This window comes from Manis pentadactyla, chromosome X (assembly GCF_030020395.1).
Source record: "Manis pentadactyla isolate mManPen7 chromosome X, mManPen7.hap1, whole genome shotgun sequence".
In the NCBI taxonomy this organism is placed as follows: Eukaryota; Metazoa; Chordata; class Mammalia; order Pholidota; family Manidae; genus Manis; species Manis pentadactyla.
The window spans coordinates 13776277-13799678 of NC_080038.1; the positions used below are offsets into that span (position 1 = coordinate 13776277).

General features: G+C 42.8%; 1 protein-coding gene across 1 annotated transcript in view; it reads left to right on the forward strand.

Annotated features, from left to right (window-relative positions):
- Window positions 1-122: 122 nt before the first annotated feature.
- PPEF1 (protein phosphatase with EF-hand domain 1) overlaps window positions 123-23402 on the forward strand; it is a 124538-nt gene continuing 101258 nt past the window's right edge. The window contains exons 1-7 of the mRNA XM_036912869.2: window positions 123-343; window positions 3367-3530; window positions 9266-9363; window positions 12351-12466; window positions 19260-19377; window positions 21564-21655; window positions 22564-22676. The gene's annotated coding sequence lies outside the window, so the exon portion shown is untranslated. The remainder of the gene's footprint in view (window positions 344-3366; window positions 3531-9265; window positions 9364-12350; window positions 12467-19259; window positions 19378-21563; window positions 21656-22563; window positions 22677-23402) is intronic.

A 23402-nucleotide genomic window follows, 5' to 3' on the forward strand; every position in this document is an offset into this window, starting at 1 on the left:
CGTTTGGCCACTCGTCCAAGCTACCCTTCACGATCGTCACCCTTGTGACCAGGGCAAGACCAGGGCGGGGTTACCCTCCTGGCTAAGAGCGCCACCCTGCTAATCCCCTGACCCCAAACTTTTGCTCAGGCAGGGCGTCGGCAAGACCGGCGGGGCGGGCGGAAGCGGACCTTGCCCCAGACCCTGTACCTCGAACAACTTCCCTCCGCTCGTGAGGGACGTGCACCTTCCCCGCTCTCCCCGCGGAGACCCTGAGTCCGGCAGCATTGGAGGCCTTGAGTCTGGAGCAGAGCTGACGGGAGCTCCACTTGGAGCCTGAGATTCAGGCAGCGCGCGGTTTGGGGTGGGCTGAAGGTCATTTTTATGTTGGCATTTATTTTTGCCAGAACTGGGAAAGGCCGATGGTCAGTCGGAGGGTGTAGGCTCTTCATGCTCCCCTGACAATTTTCCACGGCATTCTACCCCCCCCCACCCCCGAAGCCCCAGAAAGGCTAAAAATTGAAGGGCTTTTGTTTGTTCCGATTTGACCAGGGCTGGGGTAGGTTGGGAGGGGCGCTGTAGACAGGCCACCCCTCTCTGGCTAAGGAGCTGTCCCAAGATTTGAGGGGCCCAGTGTAAAATGAAGCTGCCAGGTTCCTTGTTCCCAAGTAATTAATAGTTCCAAAACGGTGACAGCCCAGCATTAAACTCAGTGCTGCCTCGTGAACCTTGCCGCTCTGCTTCCGGGACTGTGGTCCTGATGGAGGTGCTGGATCCTCTGTTACAGAGGGTGCCTCTGTGGTGTTGGTTCTTGGTTTTCATTGTCAGTGCCGTTTACCCTCCACAGTGCTTCTAGATGGATCTTCGTCACGATCCTAGGATGGCTTGTCATCGGCAAACTTGAAAACCCACTTTAAACCACTTGGGGGGCATTTTTTAAGTATTGAGTTGGACATGGATGAAGGCTGCGGTGTCATTTTCCCTAGCATTTTCCTCTGAGGTTGGCAGAGTGGATGGAGAGATGATACTGATCGTATAAAAGCAATCCCTTCAGCCAACTCCTGTCTTACTGGGGAGGCCGGTGGAAGAAACAGGTGGCTGGAAGGTGCACTAACCTGGGAGTGTGATCTGAATTCTAGTCTGGTCTTGGCTACTCACTAGCTGTGTACTCTTGAACTAGTCAGTTCACCTCCTAAGCCTCGGTGTTCTTCTTCGTGAACATGGGTTGGAGTCGACAGCCCTGCTTTCCCCTCTGGGTCTAAATGTTATCCCTACTTTCCACGTGGGAAAATGGAGGCAGTTACCCACCATGTAAGTTTTTCCACAGAAATAGGGGCAGGCCTGCAGCTGGCTTGGGTTCTGTAGTACCAGGTGTCCTATGTCCTAGTTGGCTCCCTGTAGTCATGGGACCCCTTCCAGAATGCCTTTTAGTTGACACACTTCGAGAGGCCTCTTGAGCACTTGAAGCTTAGATTGTGAGCCATGAGATGACCGTGAGTGGACAGCCACCAGCTAGAGGATGAATTCATGAAAGCTCCCTTTTTCCTGCCGGTCAGGGAGCCATAGTGACTCCAGGATGCCCAATAAGAATTATTATCTACCTGTTTCCCAACTCTGGTCAGTTCAAAATGAGGCAGCCAAGAATTGGGCCTAAAATTCCACTCACCAGTTATGCTTTGCTTGTCTCTAGGGAATGCTTTGCTCTCCTGCAGCTTTCTGTCTGCCCTTGCTGGAAGGGTGAATTCGTCAAGTGCAAGCTTTGACCAAGTTCCCACACGTGCATTCCATGTAGGAAAGAAGCTGGCTCATCTCTGCTGCATGCAACACAGGTTTCTGCCTTTTAGTGAAAAACTCCTGTTCCTCTTCTCCAGTCTGACAAGGAAGGAAACTTTTGTTCCACTCCTCCACTGCCCTCAAGGTGTAGTCATAATCTCTATAATTAGTAAAGTGCACTATGGTTCACAAAGCACTTCCACATACATTTTTGTGTAAGTATTACTTTCTCCATTTTTCAGCTGAAGAGTTTGAATGTTTTGCCTGAGCCCATTCTGCTGGTGAGGGTCAGGGCTGGGCTCATACTCAGCCGTCTGATACCTAAGTAGTTTCAGGAGGCCCATGTCCACAAAGGCGACACGTTCCCATGTGCTATTTCATATGCATGAATATGAAGTGAGGAAATGGATACCTTTAAAAAATATATTTATTTATTGGTTGTATGAATTTTTTAAAAGTATCATTGATATACAATCTTATGCAGGTTTCACGTGAACAACATTGTGGTTTCAACCTTCACCCATATTATCAAGTGCCCCCCCCCATTGTAGTCACTGTCCATCAGCGTAATAAGATGTTATGGAGTCATTACTTGTCCTCTCCGTGCTGCACTGCCTTCCCCATGACCTACCTATATTGTGATTGTGAATTATAGTGCCCCTTAATCCCCTTCTCCCTCTCTCCCCTCCCACTCTCCCAACCCCTTCCTTTTGGTAACTGCTTGTCCCTCTTTGGAGTATGTGAGTCTGCTGCTGTTTTGTTCCTTTATTTAAAAAAATTTTTTTATTAAGGTATCATTAATATGCAATCTTATGAAGGTTTCATATGAGCAACATTGTGGTTACTACATTACTCCCCAATTATTAACTCCCCACCACATATCCCATACAATCACTGTCTATCAGTGTAGTTAGATGCTATAGAATCACTACTTCTCTGTGCTATACTGCATTCCCCGTGCCCCCCCTACTTTATGTGTGATAATCATAATACCCCTTAATCCCCTTCTCCCCCTTTCTGTCCTCCTTTCCCACCCTCTTTCCCTTTGGTAACCGCTAGTCCCTTCTTGGAGTCTGTGATTCTGCTGCTGTTTTGTTCCTTCAGTTTTTCTTTTGTTCTTATACTCCACAGATGAGTGAAATCATTTAGTACTGGTCTTTCTCTGCCTGACTTATTTCACTGAGCATAATCCCCTCCAGCTCCATCCATGTTGCTGCAAATGGTAGGATTTGTTTTCTTCTTATGGCTGAATAGTATTCCATTGTGTATATGTACCGCATCTTCTTTATCCATTCATCTACTGATGGACACTTAGGTTGCTTCCATTTCTTGGCTATTATAAATAGTGCAGCGGTAAACATAGGGGTGCATGTGTCTTTTTGAATCAGGGATCTTGTTTTCTTCAGGTAAATTCCTAGGAGTTGAATTTCTGGGTCAAATGGTATTTCTATTTCTAGTTTTTTGAGGAACCTCCATAATGCTTTCCACAATGGTTGAGCTAATTTACATTCACACAAACAGTGTAGGAGGGTTCCCCTTTCTCTGCTTCCTTGCCAGCATTTCTTGTTTCTTGTGGAAATGGATACCTTTTTTTTTTTTTTTTATCTTTTGTAGTTTTTGAACAGAATCCTCCAAAGCAGGAACCAAGAGCTTGCTGGAAACAAGTGTTGATGACTTTCACCTTGAAACCACCAGCATCATGGAGAGCACCTCAGATGGCCAGTTTCACCTGGCACTGCAGTCTGTTCAGTCAGATTTGTGAGGCCTGACACCCCCAGGTATGCTCATAAGCATCTGAACAACTATAAGACAAATATATAAAATTGTAAATAAAGACAAGAAGTCACTTAAAACTTTTTGAGTCCTCTGAATTCTCAGATGTTTAGTGCGATTTCCTCGGTGTTTTATGGCTCCACCGATGGAGAGTATCTCGACCAAAGAAAGCACAGTCCCAGGTACTGAGCTGGTTTAGGAAGCTCAGTTTCTCTGATTTCATTTAGAAACAATTATGCTCTGTCTTTCAGTGGAGTACTGAAGTATTTATTAAGTAGAGTGAGTCATCAGTTTAGTATGGCAGAGCTCACCGTATTTTTCCCCTTTTATGGCTCATTATGTTCAGAACATTTGAAATTAGTCTGATGAAATGGATGTTTGTTGCTTTTTGCCCATCTACCTTCTCATGGTCACTTACATCCGTGTCTTCTTACCTAGGTCAAATTATGGTCATTTTTATGACTCATTTGGTCTTTTGTTGCTTGTACTTGTTGGCAAAACCATTCTGTTAAATCCAACTCTCTCTCTACTCCATCCCTGAATATGGCCCCAAGAACACACATCCAGGCTAACAGGTTTCACATTAAATTCTTGACGACTTAACTCAAGTGATCCCTTAATGTATCCCAGTGTCGTGTCCACTTCCCCTGTTCATTCATTGACTACCTCTCCTAAAGGACAGTTTCATATCTTCCCTCCCTAAACTTCCTGTACCTTCCTTCCCCAACTTTGCTTACAGCTGATGAACTTGCTTCCTTATCTTAGTGAAAAAAATGGAAGCAGTAAGAAGAGAACTTCCACAGTACATGCTGCACCTGCCTACCTACCTGCATCTGTGTCCTCATAGATCTAGACGAGGGCTCTTCCTGTAGATCAGGGTTCTTACCCACACCTCTGGTGACCCTGAGGAACTCCTTGTCATGGGGACTGTCCTGTGCATTGCAGAATGTCTCACAGCGTCCCTGGCCTCCCCTCACCAGATGCCCATAGCATCCCACCCACCAGTTGTGACAGTCCAGAATGTTCCCTGGTGGGGGGCAAAATCTTGGGGGCTATTTGGCAATGTGTGCACACACACTTTGGGTTGTCATGACTTGCTGGAGGGTGCTTGGTGTTCTACTGGCATCTAGAGGGTAGAGACCAGGGATGTGGTGAAATACCCTGTGGTGCACAGCATGGCCACCCGCAATAGAAGTTACCCAGTCCCCGAGGTGCCATGGCTGAGAAATCCTGCCCTACATGAATTGTCTGCATTTTTATTGAGGCACAGCCCTCCACCTGCTCTTGCCTACTCAGGGAAATCACTCTAGCAATAGCCCCCTCATTCTCCTGCATCATTAGTTACCTTCTCTATTGGATCGCTTTCTGTATCTCCTCTTCTACCATACTCATCAAGGCCACCATCGCATTTTGCCCGGATCATTGCCACAACCCTCATATCCTGGCTTCCCAGCTTCTGCCCTTTTCTCCCTACAGACTATTCTCCACACAGTAGCCGGAGTGATCCTTTTAAAATTTAAGTTAGATCTTGTCACTCCTCTGCACATAATCCTTCAATAGCTCATCACTATAACTAGAATGATAGCCAGAGCCTCACAGTGGCCTGCAAGGCCCTAAGTGATCTAACCTCTCATCTGTTACCTTTCTAATTATATATCCTATTACTTTCCCTTTTCTTTTACTTTATTGCAGGCACACTTGCCTGCTTACCGGTCTTCAAACTCACTAGGCCTCTTCTGCCTCAGGGCCTTTGCACTTGCTTCTCTCAGCCTTGAATATTCCTTCTCTAGGTCACTCCATTGCTTGCTACCTCACCTTGCTCAGGTATTTGCCCAAATATCTTCTCAGTGACCCTTTCCTGACTGCCCTATTTAAAATTGCTATTTTCCTTTCCCTTTCACCCTTGAAACTCAGTATCCCTCTCTCCTGCTTTGTTATCTATAACTTATCATCATCAAATTTTCTAGATACTTATTTGTTTTGTTGCTTATCTGTTGCCAACCATCCTCAGCTAGAATGAAATTTGTGTGAAGACATGGGTTTGGTCTTGTTCACTGCTGTATTCCACAGAGCCCAAGTAGTGCCTAATGCATAGTAAGTGCTCAATAAATATGTCTTGACTGAGTCTGTTCAAGGCTGGGGACGACTCAAACCAGGGCAATCAGTTCTAGTCAGAGCTTATCCTGGGGCTTTTGCTTGAATTCCTGAGAAGAGACATGTCCTTGTTCACCCTGGATAACCCAGAGGCTGGAGGTTCTGCTGCCATCTTACTGTTGCACTGTATCAGCCAGGGCTCTTAGTTGCATGCAGCAGAGCCCTCGTGTCCAAAATATTCACTGCTCTTCCCCATGTAGGATTTTTACACCATTGCCCCACTGATAGGCTTGACCACATGACTTGCTGTGGCCACTTGAATGTGGACAGAAGTGGTGTGTATCACTTCCGAGCAAAAGCACAAACAGCCAGCTTGTGGCTCACTATTTTGATGTTTCCCCTTTGCTATGAGAACAGCAAGGGTTCAGAGAGAGGTTGGCCTGAGTTTCAGAGGGAAGGCATGTGTCACAGAAGTGCAGCCAGTCTACACTAGCCATGAACAAGAGTGACAAATAAACCTTGATCACTGTAAGCCACTAAGATTTGGCGCTGTTAACAAAGCATTACATCACCTAAGCTGATTTAACAGTCCTACTAGTTTAAGAAGAAAATGCATTTATCACAGAATATTAAGAGGCTCATCGGATCTCCGAGAAGGTCTTGGAAAGAGCCAGAGTTGGGGCCCAGAGTCTCTGTCACTGCTGTCTCTGAAAACTGGACCCGTTGGCCACTAACCTCATCAGAAGAAGGCTTTTGTAAGTCCTTGACCCCTTGTGCCGCCCTCTTCTAAGCTGAGGTCTCTGGGACAGTCTTGGTTACGTACCTGTGCTCTTGCTATGGGGAGGCTGGAAAAGCAAATGTCTTTCTTTTATTTCTCCTTCAATGAGACAGGAGTCAAACGTGGGGAATGACCAAAACAGGGAGGATATTGAGAAGTTAGTGGGTGACCCCAAAGCATGAAAGGCATCCCCTGCCTGCCTGAAGGTACTGTTATTACGTTTAGTTTATAGATGAAAAAGCTGAGGCATAGAATAATGGAGCTAACAGCAAAGGATTGGAGCTGAGAAATAGAATGCCTGGGTGCTAACTTTAAGGCCTCCCCCAAGTCATACCTTAAGTATACCTATTGACCCTTCAAGTATTTGAAGAACGCATTCCCAGTTTTGCTTAGGCCAGCTGGAATTGTGTGTACTGACACCTGGAACAGAAGGAGTCATGATGATTCATGTCTGAAATGGATGAGCATCAGCACGGTGTCTGGCAGGGGTGCTCTGGCCTGGACTTTGGGAAGTTTTGGTTGCTCTCAGTTTCCAGTAAATGGGGAGAGAGGCTGATGGTCAGGGGAACAGCCACTTCTGGCTGGGCAGGGTTTTGGTTTCCCTGATCTTGGGAGCCAGCAGTGCTCGAGAACAGCAGGGCACTTGCTCACACATAGCACAGTGACCAGGACAGGTAAAGTTACAGAGCTACAGGCGACACATCTGTGATGAGAACTGCTCGTTGCTTATCCAATACACACGTGTATAGTGCTTGCTATGTATTAGAGACTATTCTAAACTCTTTCCTTATATCAGCTCATTTAACTCTCACAAGAACCCTGTGAGAAAGGTACTGTTATTATATTTAGTTTACAGATTATAAAACTGAGGCATAGAATAATTAGGTAACTTGACTAAGTCATGTAGCTAGTAAATAAAGGAGCAGGGTTTTACACTCAGGCCATCTGGCTTCTTAAGCTGTATTAACCTCTGTACTGTATTGTCTGATTTTGTTTGATTTGCCAATGGTCCAGCTCAAACAGCTTGATTTCCCAGGCTCCCTTACAGCTAAAAGAGACTGTGACACAATTCTGGCCGAAGAGTGTGTGGAAGTAGGTTGGTTTCCACAATCATTTCTTTAAAAGGAGGTAGACTCAGCTGGTATGCCCCATATTGCCCTTAGTTCTTCACTTTCTGTCTGGAATGCAAATGCCATGCTGGAGGTAGAGCAGCCATTTTGTGACTATGAGTTGACAGTTATGAAGAAGAAAGCTACATGGCTCAGAAAAAAGAAGGAAGGTGCCTGGGTCCCAGCCTTGGATTTCCTGCTTCTAGATTCATTTTACATATGTAAAACAAAACTCTTAATTTTTAGGAGTGGGAGTTTCAGATACTTGAGGGAAAATATAATCTCTACTCGTTCAACATTCTCACATTTCTCACCCTTAGCTGTCTTCTATACCATTTTGGCAATGTCTTTAAATCTGCCCACTGGCTACTGAGGGACCAGCCTGAATTCCAGTCCCTTGATTGAAGTTGTTTATTGTCACATGCCTGCAATATGTCTGGGAACACAGTGTTGGACAGTGTGGGAGGTTTTTTTTTTTAAGTGTATGGCATGGCCCCATCACCAGGAGTTTAAAGAACATTAATTAACCCAAAGAACTAATTTGTTCTAAGATGTTAATGGATGATAATGGCTTGATGTGGTTTTCCTAATTTAGGATATTATTGGATTTTAATTAGACCCAGTCTCCTCCTTCTTAAAGAAGAAACTCAAAAAAGGAAAAGGTATAGGGGCAAGGGGGCAGGATGATATGCAAAAACCTGTCTAAGGGTAAAGATGGCCTTGTGGTATTCCTCTGAACACCAGCTCTCAATAATCTCCAAGATCACCCAAAAATCCCATCCAGCAAGCTTAGATTTGATAGAGATAGCCACTCAAGAGAGGAACAGATCAACTCAAAATACTGTCTCCCCCTCCTTTATTTATATGCCTTGAGATGCCTCTGATTTCTAAAGTCCTTCCCATGGGACTGTGTAACTGAACACAGAACAATTTGGCTACTCCCCACTCCTCCAGAACCCCACTTAAAAGGAAATGTCTGCTAGCAGCATCCAGCCAGTGCTAATTGGTGATGGAAATGAAATTGGCTATTCTTTCTACTTGCCCAACACTTTACTGTCTTTAGATTTATGAGATCCAACAGTGCAGACAACAGAACTGGCCTCTAAGCTGTGCCTCATACTCTGATGGAAGAGTTCAGGAGTTATGCAGGCGTTCAACAAAAATCATATTATGCATTTTTATTAGTACTTTTAAGTATTTGTGATTTAGGGGGATATAGTTAGGGTATAGTCTGAAGGCTATATATAATACAAAACCCAAAACCAATTAGGAGGTTGCTTAAGTCTGTTAGAGACTGTCTGCAGGCTAGCAGCTTTCCTTCTGCTAAATCCTGTTAAAATGCAGTGGGTTCTACTCTGTGCAGAATGAGCAGGCTGCCATGACAACTGTCTGGATATTGTTTGAGTGTTAGTCATAGGTTTCCAGTGTCTCCCTCTGAGTCCAGCATTCATCCTAAAACTCAGATGCACATCTGTTCTTAAAGGAATTCTCCTGGACATGTTTACAAAACACAAAACAGAACAACACACTTTGAACTGGCTGGGTTTTTTCTTTTGGAAGGGAAATTTGAATGAATTTACACAATTGCAAATTACAGATTTTATTGCTGTTCTGTTCTTTTGGAAAGGAGATTTGATAGGAATTTATATTGTACTTGACTTATAGAGCTGATTAAATAGATGCACTCGATCAGAGTTTGGGAAGTTCCCCTCTAGGTCTGTGACCCTGATGTTAATTCATTCTTTTTTTCACCCAGCAGTATCAGAAGGAATCTTGTGGTTGCAAGTACCAGAGGATTCAGCCCAAACTGAGTTAGCAAAACCAGTCTCAGATGCATCTGACTTGAAAATTCCAAATGTAAAATTTCATCCAGAGATTTACAGTGGGGGGCTCCAGCTCCATTTCTCTACCCTCCTCTTGGTTTGCCCTTCTGCAGGGATCAGTTGCACCTCCGAGGCTGGCTCTCCTCATGCTGACAGGCTTGCTCAGAGCACCACGCCTGAGGGAGAAGAACAAGTCTACGTCCCAGCACTCTCTCCAGGTGCCCTGAGGTTCACTCATATGGCCTCTCTTTAGCTATGTGCCTACCCTAACACTCCATTTTGCCAGGAGAAGAGGAGCTCACTTCTTCAGGCCTGAGTTATGTGTCCATCCCTGGAAAATCACTGTTGCTTGGGAAGTGGGCTCATATACTAATTGCTTGAAGCCAGTCAAGGCCCACACTTCGAGTGGGAGGTGGTAATCCCCTGCAAACCACAGGGCTGAGGATAGGGATGGGGTTGATTTTAAAACGGAAGATTAGGGTACCCTTGTAAGGAAGTGAGGGGAATACTTGTTAGCTATCTGGCTAAGGAACAGAATGCTGGGCAAATCATAATACTAACAGCTAACATTTATTGAATACTATGAGCCAGGCACCACTCAGATTGCTTTACAGGTGTATTGGTTAGAGAATGTGGTTGGCTGCGTGTAATAAGGTATGTGAAATAGCAGGGACTTAACACGAGGGGCTGGTTTTTATCTTCACATCACCCACCCAAGCCTCAGGCCCACCCTTGGCCTTTCCGAGTTACCATTCTCAGCGTGAGGCTCTCTTCCTAATGCTTACAAGAGGGCTGCTCCTCGTCCAGTTATTGTGTCCTGGTTCCTCGCAGAAGGGGGAAGGGCAAAGAGGGATGGGTTCATGCCAGGGGAGTCTTGTCTTTTATATCAGGAAAACAGCGTTTCCTGGGAGCCTCAGCCAGTAGATTTCTGCTTATATCTCCTTGGCCAGAAATGTGTCACATGAGCATCCCTAACTGCCAGGGAATCTAGCAAATCGGGTTTTGTTGGCTGAGATTTTATTGGTAAGGAGAAAGGAAGAATGGATATCAGGCAACTGTCAATGGCTACCGCAATATGTATTAACTCACTATTCCTTACTTCAACCCAGTGCGCTTGGTACTATTTCTATCCTGGTTTTCAAAGAAATAGGCAAAGAGATGTTATATAATTTTCCTAAGCTCATACAGAGCTGTTAAGTGCAGAGCTGCTGTTTCTGTGAAATACAGGAACCTGGTTGCCTTTCCTAATCTTTCCTATACTTCCATGTATGGAACACTTCCTTTTTTTTTTTTTGTGCCTGTACATTGTTTTATTGTTTTTTAAAAAAAATTTTATTAAAGTATCATTGATATACAATCTTATGAAGATTTCACATGAACAACACTGTGGTTTCAACATTCACCCACATTATCAAGTCCTCACCGCCCCCCCACATTGCAGTCATTGTCTATCAGCGTAGTAAGATGCTATAGAGTTACTACTTGCAAAAGACTTCATTTTTAATGCTTTAAAAATGACAGTCGCTTGCTCCAGGCTCTGTATTCATTTCATGACCTTCTCAGGAGTAACAATCCAGAGAAACCTTGGGTCTCTCACCAGTTTGTTTTCATAGTGTCCTTTCGTGTAGGTGCACCAGCAGGAACATGGCATACCAGCAGGAATTGTGTTCAGCAGTAAGAAACAGAGACCTAAAAAGGGAGGTTATTTTTATCTCATATTATGTAAAATCCAGAGCTTCATTCAAAAATTGAAAGTGTACCTGTTAAAGAAAGAGTCATTAAGCATATAGAAATTTCCTGTCCTTAGTTACATCAGGTTAATTTATATTACATTTCCTTAGAACTGCTTTGTCAACCGGACTTTTCACTATGTAAGTTTGACAGTCCACCTCACTGGGGAAAATTAGTGAAGTTTCATTACATTACTGATACCTTAGTTTGCTTCTAATTGTTATTTTGCTCATTCTTTCCAAATATTTGAGATCTTTAGCTTATGGCATTGTTTTATGTATTTATCACAACATTGTTTTAGTCTGGTGATACTACTGAATTGACCATAAAAATCACAAGAATGTTGTAGAATATAGTTTGAATTTAAAAGTCATGAAAGAGTGGGTTGAAAAAGAAATAGAGATTTAAAGAAATAAAAGTCATACTGTGTTGTAGAGCAGTGCCACTCAACGCATGCTTCCCCATCACTTGGGAGTTTATTAGAAATACAGATTCGTGAGCCCCGCTCCAGACTTCCTGAATCAGAACCTTTAGGGGCTGGGCCCAAGGAATATGTGTTTAAACAAGATCCTCAGGTGATTTACAAGCACATTAAAGTTTGACAGGCACTGTTTTAGAGAGTTTTATGTAAATGAGACTCACGGATCTTGTAGTCTTTGGAATAGTGATGAAAATACTAAATTTACCTTAATAAACTAAGACCTCTATTAAACCCTGGATTCTCCTTTCAAAGTCCCCAGATCATAGACTCCAGTTACTTACTCCAGGTCACTGAGCCTTGACTCACGTGTGTGGTTGACTCCATCCCCCTATCAACACCATCACTGAATTAATCAATACTTGCCTTTCAGATGTCAGTTCAAAGGTCACTTCCCCAGACAAGCCTTTGCTTGACCTCCTGACTCACTCTCATGGTACATACAACACTTTGCAATTTCACATTTGTTTTTATGATTATTTCATTAATGTTTACTTCCCCCTCTAGGCTATAATATTCATGAGGAAAGGGAGCTTATCAGTTTTGTTAACTGGTATATCTCCAGGGTCTAGAACAGTGGCACATAAGAGATGCTTGACAAATATTTATTGAATGACTATATGAATGAAACCAAGACATGAATAAGTGCTCTTAAAGAAAATTCTCTAAAAACTTCTCCAAAGGCTTTGCCATAAGCTCTTAGTTGTCTGAGGCAGAGATTTGGAAAAGAAAGCCATGGTTCTTTCCCAGGCCTTGTTTTAGCTAATAGTTTCAACATTCCTCCAAGAAACCAACTGTTCTTTGTTTTCTAGGTTCATGAACACAAAAATGGTTGACAAGGAGGCAAGTTTCTTCAAAGAAAGCTTGAAGAGCCGGGACCTGCCTCTCCAGTAAGCAGGAAGTTGTGCTGCTCACATTATGTTGGCAGGTATTGTGATATCTGCAGCTAATGTTGTGGGGTTGCCAAAACAACTTAAGGAAACATTCTAGAATCCATCTCTGGAAAAATTCCAGCTAAGGTTGAGGAGTACTCTTCAAGTAAGACCTGTAAGTATGATGATGGACTGTGACCTGAGCCTGTAGATCAGGCTAAAAGATTCAGCAAATACCAAAGTGAAGGTCTAGGAGGCTATTTCCTTGAACCAGTGTAGAACTGATAAAAAAAAAACTTAAAGGGTAAGATAAGAGCTCTTATTGAGCAAATGAACTGAATGAAATCTGTGTAGGCATAGAACCATATGACTGATAATTAATCTTCTTCTGTTTGTTTAGCTGTTTGGCCAACTCTCATGGACTTTATGTCTCACGTATGGCGTTTATCATACTTGGATATATATATTATATAGAGCTATCTTTATAGGATGGAATTGGTTGACCTTGGTGTAATGGAAAGAGTGCTTACCCCCAAGTTGTAAGACTGTGATGTTGGGGAAGCCACCTAACCTTTCTGGGCCTGCTTTCCTCTCCTGTAAAATGAAGGCGCTTTCTGAACAAGTGCAGAGGACCAGAGTGCCTTACCATATCACAGGCTTGCCTGCTATAGAGCTCTGGGCCAAGAACCTCATGATCATCTTGCAGGGGAATTCTATTGTCTGCCAGTAGGTCACTTTTGCCAATTCACAGGGCTCTGACATGAGAGGGAACTGCGTAAGGGTATATGCTTTGTTTTACTTTTGTCTTGGAATGGCAGATTATAGCTCCTGCGGAAGGAAAATAAGAAGTAAGAAATTACCATTGCTCTGCCATTGACTCACGCTAGATGTCAAACTGAGATACATGCAAAATGCAAGCACATACAAGCTAAAGGAACAGATTGTGGCAATATTTTAAAATATCACAACTCTCCAAATAAGTAGTTCTGATAAGCCTATTTGGAATTCATGCAAAACACCCATAACTCTGAAAATCTGAATTGTACATTGCCAGGGTAAATTGCTTCTATGCAGTGATTATAGATAAAGATATATTGGATTATATGATAATACCCATCTCCCTTGGTTTACAGATACCCTTCTCTCCCAGGCCTCTTCCTTTCCAGATTGTTCCTTTTTTAGACTCCTTTGTTTGCTCTTTCCTCCTCCTCATTCCCTTTTAATGTCTCTATTCCCCAGGCTTTTTTGTTTTTGCCCCTATAGCTTTCTGATGCTGCAAGCTCTCCCTGGCGATTTTATCTTCTGTAATCACCTCAGCTGCGATCAGCAACCTGATGACTCTTTAATCAGAATCTGCAGACCTGATTTATTTCCTGGGCTCTAAATGCAGGCTTCTACTGCCTATGGGACATTTCTTTGCTTTTTTTCTTCACCAGAAACATGCTTGTCCCCCTTCATGTCCTACCCTTGTACCTGTTAATTCCCCAGTAAATGGCATCACCCACTAGACTATAAATGACAAGAGGACAGAGACCATGTCTGTCTTGTCCACTGTTGTGCCCCCAGTGCCCCGCATAGTGCCTGGCACATGGTCGACACCCAGTAAGTATTGTTGAGGAAGTGATGAATCCACCTAATATTCCAAACTAGAAACCTTGGAATCATTCTTGATGCCTCTGTCTCCCCTGTTCCCTGTACCCACTCTGGGACCTGTGGGGTTTATTACCTAAAAGGCTTTCACGTTTGGCCTCTTCTCTCCGTCTTCATTACCACTGCTTTAACTCAGCCCTTATCATCTGTCTCCTGGTTTGTTGCAGGAGCTTCTTCGGTTTGCCTGTGGCTGGCTTTTTCTCAGTTCATCCCCATCTGACCCTCGGAGAGATTTTCCTAAAGCTTGAATCTAATCAGATTACCCTCAGGCTCCACTTCACGTAAACAGAGTTTGCAATCTGGCAGGCTCACACTAAATCTGTGAAGTCTACACAGTGTTTTGAGAAAATGAGAATTACTGCATTTCATTGATACTAAGATGCACATTTTTTTTTCACATTTTAGCACCTCTGAAATTGGTATGTGTCTTAAAATTGATGGAGTGTCATAGTTTGATGGGTGGCTTTTTTCTTAGTTACTGGTACATAAAATAATGATGCACCTTGTAATAGATGGCACCTTAAATTTGTAGAAATATACTGACATTTAAAGATAGGGAGATAAAAAATATGTTCAGCTTTTCTTGAAAAATTACATCAGGGAACACTGGGCCAGGATTTCTAGATGGCAGCCTAAAAGGGAGCTACTGGTAAGTTGCAGCTATTTCATTTAGACCAAAACTCTCTAGAATATCCCATTGTTTTCATCCAGGTTGCTTTATTTATTTCTATTATCTGCCCCAGCCCCTGTAAGCATTTGAAATTGTAATCTATGACTGTTGGGTTAAAGCCTGAATTCTTTGTTATGATTTATAAGAATGATTACATGAGAATTAGGCTTGGGGTTGATTAATGATTGTGCATTGAGTCCCCTATACAGAATTTTATTGTTGTTAACAACCATTTGATCAATAAATATGAGAGATGCCCTCTCAAAAAAAAAAATGATTACAGTTGGCCCCAACCTACCTCCCCAAGTTCACTTGCCCATCCTCTGTTCTACACACCCTCTATCCCCCAGTCTCAGGAAACATTACTCAAATATAACATGTTCCTTGGACAGCATTTCTCCACCTTTTATGCTCTATAAAACATTTCCCAACTTGCCCTGGTAGAGCTAATATTCTCTGGATTCCAGTAGTATATGGGCATATCTCTATACTATACTTCCTGCCTTGAAATTATCTGTGGACAGGCCTGTGTCCTTCACTACACTGTGAACCTGGTAGGGAAATGAATCAGAAGGTATTCACCTTTGTATCCTTGCCTCAGAGCTGGGGCATGCTCAGTAAGTATCTGTTGAATAAAGAATGGACGGGGTGTGCTTTCTGACTGGCATCTATTTTTTGATTTTTGCCCATGGCTAGAGAGCTAAAAGTGAAATCAGAGGGAAAGGCAAGTGTTTTTCTCAGTGTTGTAGCTTACAGCAGAAGGCACTGCTTCTGGCTGTGATTTAGGAAGGCGTTTGGCAGTCCAGTCAGCCTGTGGGGACTTTAATACCTACACACCCAAAGGCACTAAACTAGAGGCAGCTCTGAAACTTTAAAAAATATTTTTTTAAGTGAGTGTACAGTAAAATTGACTTACTGTCATACAGCTCTGTGCATTTTGATACATGGATAGATTAGTGTGACTACCATCATAATCAGGATATAGAACATTGCCCCCCAAATTGCTATGCCTTTGTAGTTACATCCTTCTCCACCCCTAAACCGTGGCAACCACTGATCAGTTATCCATCATTGTAGTTTTGGTTTTTTGACAACGTCATATAAATGTACATAACCTTTTGAGCCTATCTTCTTTGACTCATCATAATGCTTTTGAGATTCTTTCAGGTTGTATGCATCAATAGTTCCATTTTATTGCTAAGTAATATTCCACTATATGGATATCTCACAGTTTGTGTATCCATGCAGTCATTGCAGGATATTTAGCTGTTTCCAGTATTTGATCATATGAACCTGTGTACAGGTTTTTCTGTGAATATAAGCTTTCATTTCTCTAGAGCAAATACCCAGGTGTAGGATTGCTGTGTCATATGGTAAGTGTATGTTTAACTTTGTAAGAAACTACCAAACTATTTCTCAGAGTAGCTATACCATTTTACATTCTCACAAGCAAAGTATGAGAGTTCTAGTTGCTCTACATCCTAGTCAGCACTGGGTATTATTAGATATTTTTTTCAAAAACCATGCTAACAGGTGTATAGTGTTACCTCATTGTGGCTTTAATTTGAATTTCTGCTTCCTCAAATCCAGTTCATGGGAACTGGAGGGAAAACAAAATGGTCAGATCACCACCCAGTTTGATGGTACTTCAAACTTTGATCTTCTTCCTCAATCTGCCTTCTGCTATTTAGAGTCCTTGTGTTACTTATTTATTGTTGTGTAACTAATTGCCAAAAACCTTTGAGGCTTAAACACATATTTATGACCTCACAGCTTCTGTGGGTCAGGAATCCAGGCACATCTTACATGGATCCCCACCAGCTACTGCAATCAAGGTGTTGGCCGGGCCACAGTCATTTTAGGCTTAACTGGGGAAGACTCTCCTTCCAAGCTCACGTGGTTGTGGGCAGGATTCAGTTCCTTGAAATCTGTTTAACTGAGGGCCTCAGTTCTTTGCTGGCATTTTGCCAGAGACTTCTCTCAGTCCTGTGCCACGTGGGTCCCCCAATATGGCAGCTTACTTCCTCAAAAGCACACAAGTTGCTAAGGCAGTAGAGTCTACCAGGAAGACAGAAAGTCACAATCTTTTATAACCAAATCACAGAAGTGATATCTCAACACCTTTGCCATACTCTCTTGGTTAGAAGTCAGTCAGCAGGACCAGTCTTACACTGAAAGGGAAGGGATTCCACAAGGGCACGGATACCAGGAGGCGGGGATTATTGGGGGCCATCTATTAGTCTGCCTGCCATAGTCCTCAAGTAGCTGCTCCATGGATTCTGTCCAGGTTGGGTAGCTTCCTTCTGTGGGAGAGACAGCACAGAGGGAGTGGAGTGTCCTTATTCCATCTTACCCAGACTGGAACTGTTTGATCTGATTTATGAATATTCAGGGTTAACTTAAGGAGAACATTTTTTTTTTTAATTCAAGCCATCTAGGATCAAGTTAGGGTCAGATTAAGTAGTGGTCAAAACTTAAATTCCGATGTCTACTAATCTTCTATTTATTGAAGTACAGCCATGGAAAGCTCAGCTTTGGTACCCAAGATGGGCCTTTTCAAAGCTGACTTAGACTCTTCAACACATGACAGCTGTTTCAGCCTGTCATTGTGGCTTCTGACCAGGTAATCCCGACAGAGACATCTGGCTAGCACTGGCCTTTATGGACTTCTTTTACCTGATAGTGGCTTATAACCCACCTCGGATTTCTTTTAATGATTTAAATACTTGTGAAATCTGCTGTCTCTTTTCTCCCACTTAATGTAATTTTTCAATAAGCAGATGTCATCCCTGGAAATATGCTTGATCCTTTTTCTTTATTGAAATGTAGAATTACTTGTTATTCCTTCCTTCTCTTCAAAAAGAAGCAGGCTCTAAATCAAGGTTCTTTGAATGTTTTTGATCATGAACCTCTCACAGTAAAAGCTTTTTGGAATGGACCCCTAATGCAGGTATATTCATTTATTTACAACTAATGTCACTGAACTCATATATATATATATGTGTGTGTATATTACCAAAAATACTTGAAAATAGAATATTTCAAAAGAAATAAGAAAGTAGATAAAAATATGAGTTCTAATATTTTGTTTTCTTCTGCTCAACATATCTTCTGTGCATCTGTTGTGGGGCAGGTACCCCAACTTAGAGGCCACCAGGTGCTAGGAAGCTGGAATTGGGTGTGATTGCTTACCACTGGCCCCAGAACAAGCAGGCTAGCTGAGAGTTGGCCAGCCCCATCTGAACTTTCCCCCTTTGGTGCTATCAGGGGTAGAGGTGTCAGGTGCCATGACTGGACAGGCATCTTAAGTACTCACCACCGAACAGATCTGCACGCGTCGTTTTCTTCTCTGTCTATTCCCAAATCCAACTGGTTTACCTCGATTTAGCATATTCCCCAGTGTGCATCATGACCCATAATAGGACCTGCCTACTAGAATTACATTTTTTGGTAGAAATTGGAACTGTGTCCAGCTCCAGGAAGCTTGTGAAATAGGAGCAGTTTACCTGCAATGCCCAATCTCTCCCTTGTGAGGTAACCAGCCTTCTCATTCTCTTCTGTGTGTCCATAGCTTGCTACTACTAGAGACTATCGGAGTGTGCTGCTTTGCGTTCCTGCAGAAGCAGACCCTGAGACCAGCATCCGAGAGCAAGTTTATTTGCAAGGTGAAGGCAAACCCAGTAGGGGAGTAGGGAAGTGAGAGGAAGGAGAGACAGCAGAGACAGCCGAGAAAGAGTGAGTGCAGCCTGTAGAGGTGGAGAAGCTGCCATTTTTCAGTCAGAGCAGGTGGGCACTTCTGTCTACCCATGTGTAAGTCTAATTGCAGCATTATAGTCAGGAACTCAGCTCATTCTAGTTGTATTTCACCTCTCCCATTTCACATCCTTGATAAGTACCGTAAAATATACATGTCTTCAAGAATGCCCTCTTCTCTCCCTTGCTACTTTTCCTCTGGTTAACTTCTAACTTCTGGCCGCTCAATCCTCAGGTCTCAGCCAGGAGCATCACATTACTTCCCTGCTGGGATAGGGCTCTTTCTCTGCGCCCCCTACCTGAACTATTAAATATTTAGTCATACTGTATTGCTGTCGTTTATTCATGTAACAAATATCTGTTCTGTGCCTGGCACTGTTTTAGTTACCTGGAGCTTATATTCCAATAGGGGAGATGGATTTTAATTTGTAATTTTCTTTTAATTGCTTATTTACCTCTGTGTTTTTCCCACCCTAATCATGTCCATTTTGTTCATTTATGTCCCTCTCTGTCAATACAATGGCTGCCACACAGGGGATGCGCAATTCAAATGTGCTGAATTGAAGAGCACAAGGCGTCTTAGTTGCAGACGATTTGGTATTCTATGGCCTTTCCCAAGGGGGAGATCCAACTCCCATCTTTCCTGTTGGCTGTTTTCCTATGGCGATGTTCCCACTGAGAGATGAATTGACCGACCTTGAATGTTAGTATGTAAGTCTGTTAGTGAGCTTAGAACTGTTAACATTACTTTGCCCATTATTTTTTCTTTTTTTCAGGCTGGGAGAACATACCCCTGGTCAGCTGGAGGACAGCTAGAGAACATCTGAGAAGAGGCTGGAACCTTCATTTTGCAACCACACAAGATGCTGACCATGGCAGTGTAGTGTAATGATTGTAAGTAGGGATTCTAGAGTCAACGTGCCTGGGTTCAAATCCCAGCCCTGCCACTCATTGGTTGTTTAATTTTGGGCTATAGTTCCTAATGCCTAAATAGGAATAATAATAGTATATACCTCATAGGATGATGTGTGAACTAAATAAGACTAATACATATAAAATTAACAAATGCTTAGAACATAATAAATGCTCAATAAATGTTATCATTACTATGAGTTATTCACATACATCAGTGCTGCTTCATTTAACGATTGGAGGCTGGACACACAGAAGAGAATGGGAAGGCTGGTTACCTCACAAGGGAGAGATTGGGCATTGCAGGTAAACTGCTCCTATTTCACGAGCTTCCTGGGGCTGGACACAGTTACTTTGTGGTGTTCAAAGTAACATTTTAGTGTTCTTTGAACAATGGAAAAATCCAGTGACGTTCTTCATTTTAAGCAAATTCTAAGTTTAGACAAATCACATAAAGGGCACAGGCAATCCAATTCATTGTCCAGAGGCTGGTCAATAAAATTACCATGGAAATCATGGGCTCCTTCCCTCCTTTCCTCTCTTTCTGTGATTAAACGACTATTTGGTGAGTACCTCATGCATTTGGTGCTGGGGATGCTGAGAGGTTTGAGATGGTTCCCTTCCCTTCAGGATTTTACATGTAAAGGCCAAATTATGGCACACTTTGGGAAGGTCTATAATTGGACACACACATGGCTTTGAGAGCCAGAAGACAGAGTGACTAATTCCCCTTTCATGATTCAGGAAAGGCTTCACACAGAGGAGGTGACATTTGAACAACTGTACACAGGCATAGCCATCATTTAATCAGTGTGGATTGAATAGGCATTTGGCTGGAAAAAAAGCCACAGGGTGACATTGTCCACTTATTTTAGGGGGAGCCCAGTAATTCTGCTATAATTCACAATATGTCTGACAGCCTCACCAGGTCCTAGTCTTGGAGTTCCTGCCATAGAAACCTGTAGGGTGTATTGTCTCATAATGAGGCCTTCTGATAATATTTAATATGCTAATAGGAGTACAGAAGCTCAGAGCTGCCTTTCCAGTTATTTTTAAAGTGACTCCATTAGATTAACTAGCAAGCTAGATAACGACTTTACTGGATCTCCTGTGGCTCTCAATTGTGGAGAGGAATCGGCTAAAGAGCAGCTTGGGTGGGGTTATGAAATAATTATGGCTGGAGTCCTTCAAATCCTAGCTCACAATGCCTAAAGCCATTAAACTTGAAAGCAAATGCTGTGTAACCAGCCAGGAAGAGTTTGGGAGGAAAATTGCTGTCGCTGCAGCTCAGATCAGCATACGACTCTGAGAGGAAGATCACCTCTGGATTGCCTTGAAAGAACAGAACTGGGGTTGGTAGCATCCAGCACTCACATCAGCACTTGAGTTTTCAAATGTCTTCCTCCTCTTCCTTCTCAAACTCAGCAAAATTGCAGGTCAACCTTCCTTTTCCTTTCTGCTGATGAAGAGATGTGACTCTCCCTTTCACAGATAGGTTCTCCAACAAGCAGCCTAGTTGAATAGCTGGAGGAATAAAAATGTCATGTAAATGAATTTGCACCACAGCACCCAAAGACCTCTCCCTTAAACCCATGCCTTGTCATGGCCTCAGGAGGAATGTTTAGTGTTCCCACTTGTCTTAATCATATCCAGGTTACTGCAGTGTTTCCTAAAAATCAACCTTGGCTGACATAAAGAGTCAGCCACTGAATGCTTTTCTACCCTTAGTACCAAAATTCATTTTGTATTTTGTATTGATGCAGGTTATTTTATGCAAACAGTGGCCTGGTCCTGCCTGCACAGAGCCTGGTGCCCTTGGAAGCAATCATGTGACCACAGCCCATTACTTGAGCATGTCCCTTTATCTCCTCCCCAGACAGGGCAGGACTGGGGCAGACAGTGCAGCTCACGGGCCAGCCCAGCTTCTCCCAGATCTGTAGCTCTGGGCTCGTCTTCCAGACTGTAAGGCAAAGTAGCTGTGCCTGTTTGAGTTATTTCTTTGTGTGTGTGCATGTGTATTTATTTCTTGATTCATTTAAGCAAGCATTCTCCCTATAGAGAGCTGTGGAGATGTGAGATGTGTGCAGTGCATGCATGTGTGTACGTATCTGTGTGTGTGGGGGGGGGGGTGCTCCAGAGAAAGCTGGAATTATACTTCTTTCTTTCAGATCTCTGCATCCCTCACAGAGAAGGTTTTTCCTTGTTTTTCTCCTGAAATATCTGGAGTGAAATATCTGCACTGGCCAAGCAGAAAAAACAGGTAATATGTTTGTTTGTTCTTAGGTATTTTGGGCAAGCAGGAGTCTACATTATAAACATATATTGTGTAGCAACGAAACGGAATGTGCACTCCTTGGAGTTTATTTTATTGTTTTGCATTTTCTTGGAATGATTTTTCTCAAATTTTCTCTTTGCAAATCAGTTGTCATCATATTAAAAAGATGTACAGATGACTTTGCAGTTTGAAAGGCTGCAACCTATTTCAAATGAATTCACTGTCTGGAAAACTCTGGTCACTTGGGTGAGGGCAAGAAATGAGGGAAGGAAACTTTGAGAAACCCTTCTAGGCCCTTTGTGAGACATGCCCCAAGCCCCACTATGTAACTTTATAGTCAGAAATCTTCCTTTAGCTCCCTTGGCCTCTTGCTGTCTTAGAGGACCACAGGGTTTCCATTTATCTGTAAGAAAGGGAAACAGAATTCCTTGCAATGAACAAGAATTCTCTTTAGTGATTTAGTGCTTACAAAGATTGATCAGATTGGGTCCTGAAACCAAGGTGTAGCTAACCTTCCAGTGAACAGGTTTGTTCTTTACTCATTAAATAAATTTCTTCACCTTTATTATGGAAGTGATGATACCACTTTGAAGGTGGCTGTGAAGAGTACCTGGAATAACGCAAATAGGAAGTACCCACTGTTCTGGGTAAATTGATTAAGGTAAATCCCTTAATCAACAGAAGTGATTTTAGCTAATTTTATTATTACTGGTATAGCATTCTTTCAGATCATAGTGCTCTCAGGCGAGATGGGTCCCTATCTTTGTGAATTTCAAATTATCCTAGAATCAATAGACACCCAAGGGATTTAGTCTCTGGAAGATCCCAGACAATTCATTCTGAAGGAGGAGATTTGAGCAAACACAAATCTCATTTCAACACTTCCACCACAGTAGGTGCCCACCCATAAATGATTCGTCTAACTCATCAGCTAAGAATTGCTCTTTATAAAGTCAGCCTTTTCCACCACTGAGCTCACCATTCGTCTTCACTACAAGTCTGTAAGGTATGTATTACTATCCCTATTTTCTTATGAGAAATCTGAGGTACAGAGGAATTAAAGACCAGCTGAAAAGAATTTATACTCCAGTTAGTTTGACTTCTAAACCCCAGGCTCCACTGGGCCAGCAGTAGGCAGTTAGGAAGAATACATGTTCTTGAGATGTTTTACCTCAAAAGGGTGCCCTGCTAGGCTGTTGGGTAATAGTGGACACTGGCACTTTATTTTAGAGATTCGTGTTAGAGATGCATGTTAACATATTGAAGGTGCTGAGGAATCCTGTACGGAAGAAACCTGTTTAATCCTGTCTCTCCTGAACTTATTTGATGGTGGGACCTTTTTTTGCCTTATTCGTGGAATCATAAACCACACAGAACCACTCTTCCACAAACATACTTTGGAAAACCTGTCACCAGGCCAAACTGCCTTCTGATTAAAATCCTACTTGATTGAACAACATATACTCTGAGACACCTTCTGGTGGTCAGTATTGTTCCCTCCCTTTTCTTATCCCTTTCATCTGATGAGACTCAGGGAGCATTACCAGTTCAGTCTACAGACTCCTCTTATTCTAAGAGCCCAGACACAGCAACTGCTACAGTGTTCCACTGGAAAGGCAGTGGTGGAAGGGGCCTGTCTTGCCTATGGGTTTCAGCCCCAGGCAAGTTCACTATGGATTCAGTGTGACCAAAGAAAATGACAGCAAAACATTCTTGGGGTGAAAGGGTTATA